Here is a 13,072-nt window from a genome sequence, read left to right on the forward strand (position 1 = left end):
TTTATTATATACACAACAACTGAAATATTTCATTCAAATAATGTAACAAGATGGTGGTTAATAAGTGATAAGCAGGAATGGGCTGTCTAACGTCATTTTATTCATTGTTTTATTCTGTGTTGTTACAGCATTCAACGCACATAAATGCATAGTGCATTTAATGTTTACAAAAAATAATCTAAACCAAAATCGAAAACCGTGATTATTTTTTGAACAATCGAACTGACCCCAAAAAGCACTAAATCGCTCTGCACTGCTGCAAAGGCAGAACGGTAGATTTGAGAGAACTCCTTTCCACTGTAACTAGAGGTTTAGCCGAGTAAGCAGCTGATTTGTGCTTGAGAAGTGAACAGGATGTGGCTGTGTTGACTAATTTCAAAATCCAATTAAAATGTGGGATGATTCAGTTCTCAGTAAGTGGGGGTCTGATGTTTTTTGGTTTAAAAAATATTTCCTGTGGAAAGCAACCAGGGAAAGCAAATGTTGCAGTTTTGGAGATTCCAAATAGATTAGAAAAAAAGGGAAAGGCTTCCATTCCCACTGAAAAAGGTGACTTCAAAGCTGTGTGGCTCAGCACAGCTTTCAAAAACTTGCAATCTCCGTGTGTTTGAGGCAATCACTTGAAGCCCACATCTTGATATTAGATTAAGTAATCCAAAACGTAATCACCTGTTTTTAAGAATGTAACTGTATTCAGATTACTTGTGTTTACATATTTTTTGGGGTTGATTACAGTTACTTCAGTTTTGTAATCTGAATACGTAATCCCGGTTACATGTAATCTGTTAGTACTAGAAGTCAACCGATTAATCGGAATGGGCGATTAATTAGGACCGATTTCAAGTTTTCATGACAATCGGTAATCAGCATTTTTGGACACTTAAGAACACATTCTTATTTTCAATGATGGCCTAGGAACGGTAGGTTACTGCCTTGTTCAGGGGCAGAACGACAGATTTTTACCTTGTCAGCTCGGGTATTCGATCTTGCAACCTTCCGGTTACTAGTCCAACGCTCTAACCACCTGCCTTACATTGCAATCCACGTGGAGCCTGCGTGGCCGGCTGACTACCTTTTACGCGAGTGCAGCAAGAAGCCAAGGTAAGTTGCTAGCTAGCATTAAACTTATCTTATAAAAAACAATCAACCTTAACATAATCTCTAGTTAACTACACATGGTTGATGATATTACTAGTTTATCTAGCGTGTTCTGCATTGCATTTAATCGATGCTGTGCCTGTTAATTTCTCATCGAATCACAGCCTACTTCTCCAAACGGGTGATAATTTAACGAGCGCATTCGCGAAAAAAGCACTGTCGTTGCACCAATGTGTACCGAACCATAAACATCAATGGCTTTCTTTAAAATCAATACACAAGCATATATTTTTTATCCTGCATATTTAGTTAACATTGCCTGCTAATATGACTTTCTTTTAACTAGAGAAATTGTGTCAATTCTCTTGCGTTCTGTGCAACAGAGTCAGGGTATATGCAGCAGTTTGGGCCGCCTGGCTCGTTGCAAACTGTGTGAGGACCATTTATTCCTAACAAAGACCGTAATTAATTTGCCAGAATTGTACATAATTATGACATAACATTGAAGGTTTTACAATGTAACAGCACTATTTAGACTTAGGGATGCCACCCATTAGATAAAATACGTAACGGTTCTGTATTTCACTGAAAGAATAAACATTTTGTTTTCGAAATGATAGTTTCCGGATTTGACCATATTAATGACCTAAGGCTCGTATTTATGTGTGTTATCATGTTATAATTAAGTCTATGATTTGATATTTGATAGAGCAGTCTGACTGAGCCGTGGTAGGCATCAGCAGGCTCGTAAGCATTCATTCAAACAGCACTTTTGTGCGTTTGCCAGCAGCTCTTCCCTGTGCTTCAAGCATTGAGCTGTTTATGACTTCAAGTCTATCAACTCCTGAGATTAGGCTGGTGTAACCATGTGAGATGGCTAGCTAGTTAGCGGGGTGCACGCTAATAGCGTTTCAATCGGTGCGGGACTCGCTTTGAGACCTTGAAGTAGTTGTTCCGCTTGCTCTGCAAGGGCTGCGCTGCGGCATTTGTGGAGCAATGGATAACTATGCTTCGAGGGTGGATGTTTTTGATCTGTTCCTGGTTCAAGCCCAGGTAGGGGCAAGGAGAGAGGCGGAAGCTATACTGTTACACTGGCTAAAGTGCCTATAAGAACATCCAATAGTCAAAGGAATATGAAATACAAATGGTATAGAGATAAATAGTCCTATAATAACTACAACCTTAAACTTCTTACCTGGGAATATTGAAGACTCATGTTAATAAAAGGAACCACCAGCTTTCATATGTTCTCATGTTCTGAGCCAGGAACTTAAACGTTGGCATTTTTACATGGCACTGTCACGCCCTGACCATAGAGAGCCCTTGGTTCTCTATGGAGTTGAAGGTCAGGGCGTGACTAGGAGGTGTTCTAGTTAATTATTTGTATGTTGGTGTTTTGTATGGTTCCCAATTAGAGGCAGCTGGTAATCGTTGCCTTTAATTGGGGATCATATTTAGGTAGTCATTTTTCCCACCTGTGTTTGTGGGATATTGTTTGTGTATATGCTTGTTGCACCAAGTAAGTACCGTTTTGTTATTTGTTTATTGTTTTTGTTTGAAAGTTTCACTTAAATAAAAGATGTGGAACTCTAATCACGCTGCGCCTTGGTTCGTCCATTTTCACAAGCGTGACAGAATATCCCACCAAGCAAGGACCAAGCAGCGTGTGACGGAGGTAAAGGAGTTTTGGACCTGGGAAAAAATCATGGGAGTTTGTGAGACCCTTTCTTGGAATGGAGACAACAAGGACGGTCGAAGGACAGCGACAACGCCGGGGACCGCGGCCACAGAAACCCCAAGGTTTTTTGGCGGGGAGGCACAAGGGGTGGTCGGCCGAGCCAAAGAGAGAGCCAAAGCCCACCTGGGAGTCGATGGAGCAGTGTGAGGAGGGATATCGGAGAAGGATGTTGGCTAGGAGTATGCTGCAGCGCAAGCGTGCTGAAGAGCGTGACACCAGTCTGGTGCCATCTGTGCCAGCTCCCCGCACTTGCCCTGAAGAGCCAGAGACTGTCAGGGAGGCGATGGAGAAGTTGGGAGAAAGAGAGAGGAGAGCAATGTTATGTAGGTGTGTTCTGCATGGCATCTGACCTGAAGAGCCTGTCAGCAGTCTGGTGAGTCCTGTACCAGCTCTCCGCACCCTTCCTGAAGTGCGTGTCAACAGTCCGGTGCCACCTGTGCCAGCTCCTCGCACTCACCCTGAAGTGAGGCCTCCAGTGCAGCAGGCCTCCAGTGTGCCCTCCCAGTCCGGTACATCCTGTGCCAGCTCCCCACACTCTCCCTGAAGTGTGTGTCACCAATCCGGTGCCACCTGTGCCGGTTCCACGCACCAGGCCTCCAGTGCGCCTCCCCAGTCCCGCTCCAAGGCCGGAGCCTTCCTCTGCTCCATTGCCCAGTCCAGGCACGGTGTCCAGTCCAGCTCCATGGCCGGAGCTTTCCTCTGCGCCGGTGCCCAGTCCAGGCACGGCGTCCAGCCCAGCTCCATGGACGGAGCCCTCCTTTGCGCCGGTGCCCAGTCCAGGCACGGCGTTCAGCCCGGCACCATGGCCGGATCCGGGGTCTGGGCGGGGGCTACGATCTGCACCGGAGCCACCACCAACACTAGTCACCCCCCCTACCCTCCCCATTTGGTTTCAGGTTTTGCGGCCGGAGTCCGCACCTTTGGGGGGGGTACTGTCACGCCCTGACCATAGAGAGCCCTTGTTTCTCTATGGAGTTGTTGGTCAGGGCGTGACTAGGGGGCACCAAGTAAGTCACATTTCGTTATTTGTTTATTGTTTTTGTTTGAAAGTTTCACTTAAATAAAAGATGTGGAACTCTAATCACGCTGCGCCTTGGTCCGTCCATTTTCACAAGCGTGACAGGCACATATTGCACTTTTACTTTCTTCTCCAACACTTTCTTTTTGCATTATTTAAACCAAATTGAACATTTCATTATTTATGAGGCTAAATTGATTTTATTGATGTATTATATTAAGTTAAAATAAAAGTGTTCATTCAGTATCGTTGTAATTGTCATTATTGTAAATAAATGAATCGTCCAATTAATCGGTATCGGCTTTTTTTGGTCCTCCAATAATCGGTATCGGTATGGGCGTTGAAAAATCATAATCGGTCCACGTCTAGTTAGTACGTTATTCTGACCGTACAATAACTGCTTGAAAGAAAACAGGGACAGTTTCCCTGTTAGTGTAGGTGGAAAGATCTACCTGCAATGAGGAGGGAGAGAGGAATCAGGGATTGGTGTAAAGAGGACAAAAGAGCTGAATGGTGAGTAGAGTAGTGACCCCTGAATTGACCTTATTGCTGTGTGTCTGACTTCACGCCGTGGACCTATCAGGTATCAAACAGCAGGGACTGACACAAACACACACCCTGTTATTTGCACGTGCCTATGGCACACACATATGCACACGGCCTGACGTAGTGAGGGAGGGTTTAGACTCGTAAAATGTCCTGAGTATAACTCACAAATATGCATGTTTGCCTGTGGCCAATAGGCATGAAGTCTGTATGCATTAGAAAGTGGTTGTCAGATGTACAGTACCAGTCAAACGTTTGGACACACATACTCATTCCAGGGTTTCTTTATTTTTACTATTTTCTACATTGTAGAATAATAATGAAGACATAACTATGAAATAACACATATCGAATCATGTAGTAACCAAAATGTTAAACAAATATATTTTATATTTGAGATTCTACAAAGTAGCCACCCTTTGCCTTGACAGTTTTGCACACTCTTGGTATTCTCTCAACCAGCTTCATGAGGTAGGCACCTGGAAAGCATTTAAATTAACAAGAATGCCTTGTTAATTTGTGGAATTTCTTACCTTAATGCGTTTGTGCCAATCAGTTGCATTGTGACAAGGTAGGGGGGTATACAGAAAATAGCCCTATTTGGTAAAAGACCAAGTCCATATTATGGCAAGAACAGCTCAAATAAGCAAAGAGAAATTAGTCCTTCAGGACTTTAAGACATGAAGGTCAGTCAATCCGGAAAATGTCAGAACTTTGAAAATTTCTTCAAGTACAGTCTCAAAAACCATCAAGCGCTGTCTCTCATGAGGACCGCCACAGGAAAGGAAGACCCAGAGTTACCTCTGCTGCAGAGGATAAGTTCATTAGAGTTACCAGCCTCAGAAATTGCAGGCCAAATAAATGCTTCAGATTTCAAGTAACAGACACATCTCAACATCAACTGTTCGGAGGAGACTGTGGGAACTCCTTCAAGACAGTTGGAAAAGCATTCCAGGTAAAGCTGGTTGAGAGAATGCCAAGAGTGTGCAAAGCTGTCATCAAGGCAAAGGGTGGCTACTTTGAAGAATCTCAAATCTAAAATATATTTTGATTTGTTTAACACTTTTTTGCTTACTAAACTATTCCATGTGTGTTATTTTATAGTTTGGATGTCTTCACTATTATTCTACAATGTAGAAAATAGTAGAAATAAAGAGAAACCCTTGAATGAGTAGGTATGTCCAAACTTTTGACTGGTACTGTAAGTGTGAATACATGCCATTCTATCTGTGACTGTGTGTGTAGGTAAAGCAGGTTTGACTGAGGGTCTATTACCTCTCTTGAACACATGCCTGCAGCCAGACTGGGACTCCTGCCAGCTGGGGACAAAAATAGCTGCAGTGGTAACAGACCTAGTGACACTTAACTACACTAGTACACTACATGGGAACACATATATGTTGCACAGAATACCTGGTTATTACAATGCCTGGAGAAATGTTTAAAGGGAAAACACTTTTTCAACATCAAATTGGTCATCTCTAGCACCACCCCAACATCAGCATATGAAATCGGCGGGTTTCAAGATACGTTTTTTCCGATGACATCATCCGGAGACACTGATGACATCATCAACTGTGAATCATGTGATTTTAACCAACTATTAGGTTACTTACTACCACATCTACATGACATAAGGATATTGTACCTGGAACGTGCTCATACTGAACCCAAACATTAGAGAGTGTTAGACTTTGACCTCTAAACCCTGACCTCTCTGCTCCTTATGACACAGAAATGTATGATGGGAGTATCGAAGATGACCTTTCTGAACCCTCCAATTCAATTTAGGCGAGTATTAAGCAGACTGGGCTCGGTTCCACGAGGGGGCAAAAGAGAGCTTAGCCCACCTCAGTTGAAACGTGTGCTCCCTCAGTTTAAGTTACAAGTTCCTATATAAAAATAGCAAAAAAAGATCAAATGATTGAGTGACAGGTTGGCGCAAAATCTGTATCTCCCCTGCGCTGTGTCCACAAGCGCCGCCAGGATAATGTCTCCATAGCTCCCTCCACCTCCAACTGTTCCTGACGATCTTGGAACACAGGAGCCGGCCAGGTTAGCCTAGAATCCTACCCTAGCCGCAGGTTTTCTGTCAAAAAAACTTTATTTTAACTGATTCATAGAAAGAGTGGCTGGAATACTCAATATAAGTCCAATGCAAGAACCCAAATGACGCCTCTCTGTATAGCTCCATGTCGGTATGTTTCTTCATAGAAATAGATACATTCTATTATGGTTTTCTTAGAAGCCTATTGGTTGTCGTGCTTGTAAATGGAACTGTACGTATTGGAAACATGTTTATTGTAGGCCGGCATTACTTAATTGATTACGTGGGTCGAATATGATCCACACACGTGCATTGTGCCATATCACAACGTGTTGCTGCACTCTTGAGCGGCATGGTTTTCCATGTTTGAAGTGGGCCTATGGGCCCATGGGCCTATTTGTTTGGCAAGACAGTTGTGCATGGCTGCATCTCACTGTAGTAGAATATGTTTTGGCTATTTGGATCTCCATTTGCCTTTTGAATACTGCGTGTGTTTACTGTTAATGTAACTAGCCTAAATACAGATTGTGTCATCCCTTTATCAATCTGATATTTTGTTTACTATGCTTCCTTGCTACAGTTGTTTTGTTCAGTTCTCAGTCATTCGTTCTTATTCTACCGTGTGTCGGTATTCTAAGCCAAACGGCTTTTCAGTATTTTAGTTTGCACGCATGAATAACTAGGCTACTACTTTCAGCATTTAGTCGGCCTTCTTTTGGTAAGACAGCAGTGTGTATGGCTGCATTCACATAGTGTTATGCACCTATTACAAACAGCCTATCTATCTTGTAGCCTATATTCATTACCAAAATGGCCCTGCTTTAGTGCTGATACAGCGCAGTGGAGATCGGCTATTTTAAAAGCACTCAATCAATGGTCTTGGAGTCTCGGCATTTGAACTTTATGTTTATTGAATTCAATATCATTCCAATGCAAGAACCCACCAAAATTGTAACCCCTCACTGATTTCAACTATCCCTTTAGTCATTTTATACTGGTGCTGGGTCTGAAGTGATGACCCCTTCTGAAGAATCCCCCTCCCCTGTCCATTTTGGTTGATCTCTCTCCCCTTATTATCTCTCTCTCCATCTCTTTTGTCTCTGTCTCTCTGATTCTTTGCACTCCGATGCAGCAAAACAAATAAAGTTGTATCTCAACCTTGAAAGGGCCAGAGGATGGGCCCAAAATGGCACCCAACTCGCTTTATAGTGCACTATAGGAATAGCGTGCCCATTTGGGACACAATCAGAGAGACAGCACCTGCCACACGAGTCCTGTCCACAATGACTGACTGACTGGCTGGTTGGTTGTGTCATGCTCGCTATGATGACGATCACCAACAGGATGTCAGGTCACTTCCAACCATCATTCACCTGGACACAGCAGGCAGCCTTGCGGTTAAGCGTGTTGGGCCAGTAACCGAAAGGTTGCTGGTTTGTATCCCCGAGCCAGCTAGGTGAAAAATATGTCGATGTGCCCTTGCGCAAGGTACTTAACTCTAGTTGTTCTGGAAAGGAGTGTCAGCTAAATGACAAAACAGGGAGATGTGGCTTGATGGTCCTAATTTCAACAGTGCTTGAAATGGGAGCAAGCACAGTTTATATTAGGTTCTGCTGTAAAATGGCGCCGGAGCAGAAGGCAGACGTTTTACGTGCCTCCAAACAATTGTGTTTTTTTGTTTGTTTATCTGCGTTGTTTGTAACTTATTTGTTTACTACTTTTGTACATAATGTTGCCGCTACTGTCTCTTATGATCAGGACTGCGATTACTCACGGACTAGCAGAATTCTTTTACTTCTTTCACGACTCTGACGAGCCCGAGGCGGAGGATATACAGCTCCCTCGGAAACAGGCCCGACCCATGTGATCTGCGTGAAGAGGAGGCGGAAAAAGAGAGGCCGGAGGGCGGGCTGCCTTCTGAGGAGTAGTAGGAGATCTAATAAACCCCCACTCTCCTCAATTCTGCTCGCAAACATGCAATCTTTGGACAATAAAATGGAAGCGTTATTGGGAAGATTAAACTACCAACGGAACATTATAAACTGTAACATCTTATACTTCACGGAGTCATGGCTGAACGACTACAATATCAACATACAGGTTGGCTGGTTATGCGATGTACCGGCAGGATAGAACAGCGCCGTCTGGTAAGACAAGGGGTGGCGATCTATGTATTTTTGTAAACAACAGCTGGTGCACGATATCTAAGGAAGTCTCGAGCCATTGCTCGACTGAGGTCGAGTTTCTCATGATAAGCTGCAGACCACATTACCTACCGAGAGAGTTCTCATCTATATTCTTTGTAGTTGTTTACATACCACCACAGTCAGAGGCTGGCACTAAGATAGCATTGAATGAGCTGTATTCCGCCATAAGCAAACTAGAAATCGCTCACCCAGACACGGTGCTCCTAGTAGCCGGGGACTTTAAAGGCTAGAGCTGCCACTTTCAAGGAGCGAGACTCTAACCCAGAAGCTTATAAGAAATCCCGCTATGCCCTCCGACGAACGATCAAACAGGCAAAACGTCAATACAGGACTAAGATCGAGTCGTACAACACCGGCTCTGATGCTCGTCGGATGTAGCAGAGCATGCAAACTATTACAGACTACAAAGGGAAGCACAGCCGAGAGCTGCCCAGTGACACAAGCCTACCGGACGAGCTAAACTACTTCTATGCTCGCTTCGAGGCAAGCAACACTGAAACATGCATGAGAGCACCAGCAGGACCGGATGACTGTGTGATCCCGCTCTCCGCAGCCTTTAGACAGGTCAACATTCACAAGGCCCAAGGGTCAGACGGATTAACAGGATGTGTACTCCGAGCATGCGCTGACCAACTGGCAAGTGCCTTCACTTGCTGTCCGAGTCTGTAATACCAACATATTTTAAGCAGACCACTATAGTGCCTGTACCCAAGAACACTAAGGCAACCTGCCTAAATGACTACTGACCCCTAGCACTCACATCTGTAGCCATGAAGTGCTTGGAAAGGCTGGTCATGGCTCACATCAACACTATCATCCCAGAAACCCGGGACCCACTCTAATTCGCATACCGCCCCAACAGATCCACAGATAATGCAGTCTCTATTGCACTCCACACTGCCTTTTCCCACCTGGACAAAAGGAACACCTATGAGAGAATGCTATTCATTGACTACAGCTCAGCGTTCAACATCATAGTGCCCTCAAAACTCATCAATAAGCTAAGGACCCTGGGACTAAACACCTCCCTCTGCAACTGGATCCTGGACTTCCTGATGGGCCGCCCCCAGGTAAGGGTAAGTAACAACACATCTGCCATGCTGATCCTAAACACAGGACCCCCCCAGGGGTGCGTGCTCATCCCCCTCCTGTACTCCCTGTTCATGACTGCACGGCCAGGCATGACTCCAACACCGTCATTAAATTTGCCGATGACACAACAGTGGAAAGCCTGATCACCAACAACAACGAGACAGCCTATAGGGAGGAGGTCAGAGACCTGGCCGGTGATGCCAGGACAACAACCTCTCCCTCAACGTGTCCAAGACAAAAGAGATGATTGTGGACTACAGGAAAAAGAGGACCGAAAATGCCCTCATTCTCATCGGTGGGGCTGCAGTGGAGCAGGTTGAGAGCTTCAAAATCCTTGGTGTCCACATCACCAACAAACTAACATGGTCCAAACACACCTTGACAGTCGTGAAGCGGGCACAACAAAACCTATTCCCCCTCAGGGGATTGAAAAGATTTGGCATGGGTCCTCAGATCCTCAAAAGTGCTACAGCTGCACCATCGAGAGCATCCTGACTGGATGCATCACTGCCTGGTATGGCAACTGCTCGGCCTTCGACCGCAAACCACTATAGAGGGTATTGCGAACGGCCCAGTACATCACTGGTGCCAAGCTTCCTGCCATCCAGGACCTCTATACCAGGCGGTGTCAGAGGAGGGCCCTTAAAATTGTCAAAGACTCCAGCCACCCTATTCATAGACTGTTCTCTCTGCTACCACATGGCAAGAGGTACCGGAGCACCAAGTCTAGGTCCAAGAGGCTTCTAAACAGCTTCTACCCCCAAGCCATAAGACTCCTGAACATCTAGTCAAATGGCTACCCAGACTATTCACATTGCCCCCTCCACACCACTGCCACTCTGTTGTCATTTGTGCATAGTCACTTCAATTAACTCTACCTACATGTACATACTACCTCAACTAACTGGTGCCCCCGAACATTGACTCTATACCGGCCCTGTATATATTGTTATTTTTTACTGCTTCTCTTTAATTACTTGTTACTTTTATGTCTTATTCTTTATTTCTTTTGTATTTTTTTTAACTGCACTGTGGGTTAGGGGCTCGTAAGTAAGCATTTCACTCTAAGGGCTACCTACACCTGTTGTATTCGGGGGATGTGGATAATAAAATTTGATTTGATATGCAATTCTTAAGCCAATATTCTATAAGAAGTGCTGGAACTCCAGACACAGAAAATGTGAGGAGCCTGTACATAGTACCGGTGTGTTCTGGCCAGATTCAGGCACTGATCATGAGTCATTTTTTGTTTAGTGTGCTGGTAGAACCAAAGAAAAAAAGGGGGAAATAGTTTGGCAAAGAAGTATCTTTCTCTTTCACAGGAAGATGGAGCCCGACAGAAATGGCAGCTCTGCTTCTAGCTCCTACACAACTTCTCAGTATTTTTGTTGGTTGTGTGTCCTCCACCCAGTGCCCTGCCCTAAACTTAGTCACTGTCACTAACTGGCTACCACCCGGTTACTCAACCCTGCATCTTAGAGACTGCTGATCTATGTACATAGACATGGAATCATTGGTCACTTTAATAATGGAACACTGGTCGCTTTAGTTATGTTTACATACTGTATTTTAATCAAAGCCATCCTATTCACCTATTGCTGTATATATACTATTCTATCCTATATATTCTAGATATGTACAGTATGTGGATAGAATATTTAGTATGTCTATTTTTTTATATTCAGAAATATATAAATATTCCTAAAATATATACTCCTAATATTTATATATTTCTGAATTCCATTCTTTTACTTTTAGATAAGTGTGTTTTGTTGTGAATTGTTAGATATTACTGCACTGCTGGAGCTAGGAACACAAGCATTTCGCTACACCCGCATTAACATCTGCTAAATATGTGTATGCAACCAATAAAATTAGATTTGATTTACAAGAGAATTGGAAAGCATCATTCTAAGAAACTCAGCAACTTTTGGAGGACTGTGGAAGTCAAAATGTAATCATAAACAAGCACTTTTATCAACTTCCACTACACTCCAAGAGTTGCTGAATTTCCTATTCCTGATTTAGGCACCAGCTAAGGCAGAGTATATACACTGAGTAAATACACAATATTTAAAACCAGGGGTGGTAAAACCGCCCCACCTTTCTCTCTCTCTCTCTCTCTCTCTCTCTCTTTCTGTCTGTCACTCTCCCTCTCTTTCAGCTGTTTCCACTCGTGCTGCCTGTCCGTGGGTGGTGGACGCGCGTGACCCCTCCTCGTGCTCCCGTGTGTGCGCACTGACAGCTGCGTCCAGGTGTCACCTTTTACGTGCACAGCGCATAGATTACGCATGGATTGCCCAGTATACAAAGTTGATTATAAACAAACTACTGGTCACCCTCCATTATACTATTTTTATGGCCAAACGATACCTGAAACGTGGGAAGGGCATTGTTTTATGTATATAATTAGCGCCAAACACAATACTGTCAACATATTAACTTTAGCATTGTGCAAACGGATATAAGATTATCCGTGTCACTCGGTCTACAAAAAAGTAATGCACATTAATAGGATAACAAATGAAAGATTATGAAAAATAAAAAATAATGGGGGGGAAAAAACTAATATACAAGTATTGTGCCATGTGCGTAAAGTCAAATTCCTCTTACCAGACACACAAAAGATCAGCAACATATCTGAACATGCACAAGAAAAAAATGGAAATTACTTACTTCAGACGCTAATCCCTGAAATAATTTATATCTATGGTAAATGGTTTATTTCCCTTCTTTAGTGAAAAAAGGCGGGATTTAAACTGTTTGTCTGCTGCGAACACGTTACACAGTCAGTCACTGTGGGTCTTGTGAAACTTCACTAGATTCAGTTAGTTCCTCGTCACAACTTCATTACATTTGTATGGCTTTAAACCCCTCCTCTCTCGCTCTCTCCTTCCTAAAGTCTATATAAATGGACCCCCACCCACCCACCCACCCACACACACACACACCGCAACGAGTTTCCATTTACGTATATACGCAGCACGCTCAGTTGTCAGTGGTACTTTACAGCCTTAAAATAGAAACCTTGTTACACTGCGCCACCTTGCGGCGAATACTTAAATACAAACACACTAACAACATAATACGGAGACGAATTTTTCTTGATCAGGGCCCAGGCTTTAACCAGGACCCAGAGTTGTTCCTGGTGAGGTAAGCTGACAGCAGGGTTCCCCAAACTCGGTCCTGCCCTCCCCTCCCCTGGGTGCACGTTTTGGTTTTTGCCCTATCATGAATCAGCTGTGTAGTGTGAGGGCAAAAAAACAAAAGGTGCATGCAGGGGAGGGAGGTCCAGGACCGAGTTTTGGAAACCCTGGCCTACATGG

At 43.9% G+C, this 13,072-nt stretch overlaps 1 protein-coding gene across 2 annotated transcripts in view; it reads right to left on the reverse strand.

The window, feature by feature from the left end:
* The window catches only part of LOC139418868 (large neutral amino acids transporter small subunit 3-like), a 40,388-nt gene extending 27,756 nt beyond the window's left edge, over positions 1-12,632 (reverse strand). For both annotated transcript variants that reach the window (XM_071168624.1, XM_071168623.1), the window contains exon 1: positions 12,423-12,632. The gene's annotated coding sequence lies outside the window, so the exon portion shown is untranslated. The remainder of the gene's footprint in view (positions 1-12,422) is intronic.
* Positions 12,633-13,072: the final 440 nt, after the last annotated feature.

The sequence above is a fragment of the Oncorhynchus clarkii genome, chromosome 10 (assembly GCF_045791955.1).
Source record: "Oncorhynchus clarkii lewisi isolate Uvic-CL-2024 chromosome 10, UVic_Ocla_1.0, whole genome shotgun sequence".
Classification (NCBI taxonomy): Eukaryota; Metazoa; Chordata; class Actinopteri; order Salmoniformes; family Salmonidae; genus Oncorhynchus; species Oncorhynchus clarkii.